The sequence below is a fragment of the Olea europaea genome, chromosome 10 (assembly GCF_002742605.1).
Source record: "Olea europaea var. sylvestris chromosome 10, O_europaea_v1, whole genome shotgun sequence".
Taxonomy (NCBI): Eukaryota; Viridiplantae; Streptophyta; class Magnoliopsida; order Lamiales; family Oleaceae; genus Olea; species Olea europaea.
Genome location: NC_036246.1, coordinates 25,949,883 through 25,952,245, shown reverse-complemented (window position 1 = coordinate 25,952,245; position 2,363 = coordinate 25,949,883).

Sequence of the window (2,363 nt, the reverse complement as noted above, 5' to 3'; positions counted from 1 at the left end):
TCATGTCCATTAATCACATATATATAGGTATGAAACATTGTATCACGAAATGGTGCCAAATGAGAGTGAAAAGCCGCCAAAATTAAATCACAATCGTCTCCAACGATCACGGCGGGACTACCATGCGACCGCATGGCACAACTCCATGCGGCCGCATGGAGGACTTTACTCACAGGACCTTAGTCCCTGCACATGGCCATTTTGCCCACGCGATCGCATGGGCCAAACTTTGGCCTCCGTTTCGCATTTTCATTCCACCTCGGTTCTTATTAATTGTTGAACAAATATATAACAATATTTCGTAGGGTTTATAACTTTATATTCTGGATTTTTATGTTTGAAAGTAAATTGTCATTTTATACTAAAGGCATATTGGCCCTAACTGTGGGCGAAATTTAATACGGGATACAATTCCTCCCATTCATAGAGAAACCGGCGCAAAAATAGCTAAAGAACAAACAAATAACACCAACCAATGCATACTTCCTCCATTAAAATTGAAATGTCACTTAAAATAAAATTCCACTCTAACCAGTAACTGGGGCCTTATTTTTTAGTATTACTTTTTTAATAAATTGACATTTATCATATCAAAAGATTTTGCATAAACACGTGAGAAGGTTCCTAGGCAGAGCATGTTTGCTAAGGTTAAGCCTCCGTTTTGCAACTAGTATATAAATGATTTATAAATTCAGCCAAAAGAAAATATTAATTTCAATTACACATTCATAATTACTACTCATTTACTATTGACACATTTGTGGTTCCTTTCACACTCTTTTAAGTTAAGGAAATCACTTATTTTAAAAGTAACTCTTGACTTATCAAGATATCTAAATCATTATTAACTTTGACCAATAAAAATGACTATTTACCAACTTGAGAGGCATGTGATGAAATAGAAGTATAGAGAGAGCTAGGTGCTACAAAAATGCTACTATTATTGGATATATAAGGACATAATTGCATTTTGTCACAAAGTTAAATAATATTTTTACAAATAAAAACGTCTCTTCTTTTCTATTGCTTGAAAAGAAGGAGACGACGTTGTCACCTCAAGTCTAACCTTTCAAATATCGTGCTGAATGTATAATGCTTAGTAATGCATATCTTCGAGTGAAAGATGTCCTAAGTTGAATATAAATAAATAGTCTAATAATTGAAGTTTTTTGAACTATGTGCTCACGTACCTAAAACTGTTAGTAATCTAAGCCCTGTTTGTTTCTCATTCTTCCTTCATTAAAATGAAAAATATGACCGTTATTCATCACATCAAACCATCAAATTTGAATTTTTATCTTTTGTGTGGGACTCATAATTGCTATATTTTCATTCTCATTTTTGCAAAAATGAGAAACAAACGCCCTAGATTTTCAACGCACTCCGTAAAATCATTTATTATCAAATGTACGATATTGCATGAACAATTATTCATGGCAGCAAAGCTCGAATTCAAAGTTTTGCTAACTTTGATAATGTAGTTGTATTGTTCTATCACCAGAGCACATTTCAAAAAGTTTAAGCCATTAGAGAGTAGATGCATGTCTTCAACATGTTGGTTGCCGAAGAAAAAGCCAGCCAACTCGACTCTCTAAAATCACTTTGTTTAGTACAAGGGTTTCTGTCTAGTAGAAAAATGCATAAAGAATGAAAGCAACAGCGTCAATTATAGTTGGAGTTTTGCCAACCTGAAACCAAATGACCTTAATTTATTGCATGCGATGAGAGTATATTGTGACCGAGCTAGAATTTCTAATTATGATACCTGAATAGATAAAATAGCGCAGGGGACTAACACATCTGCACCACCAACCAAACTTAAAGAATAATCTGAGAAAATTTGGATCAAACGAAAGATTCAAGTAATGAGAAAGAGACAGATCATTAAGCATATCCTTTTCAAAAATAAACACAGAATTTTTCAATAATAGCAGGTGGATATCTTCAAACCGGCTGAAACAACAAGAACTAGTAACAAATTTAAGCATAAAGTAATTGAGAATCCCACAAAGACTAGAAATTGAAAACAAGATCTTGTATATAATTTAGTAGATCTGGCAAACAATCGGACCGAGAAGCTTCATTCCCCTAAACACGAGATCAAAGAGAACTGTTTAATTACCTCTCCTCCCACTCATAAAAGATAGTAGGTTTTTTCACAATAAAAACCAGTCCTTGAAACATACTACAACCTCAGGTGGCAAAGAGTCGACATTGAGGCACCAAATCTTCCTGTATATATATGTTCTTTTTAGGTGATCCTTCCTACTCTTGATCTGGTTCAGCTTTTCTTGATTGGCGATGGGCTTTGAAGGATGACCAAAAAGGGATGGGGTTGGGGGTGTAATGATGATGATGAGACT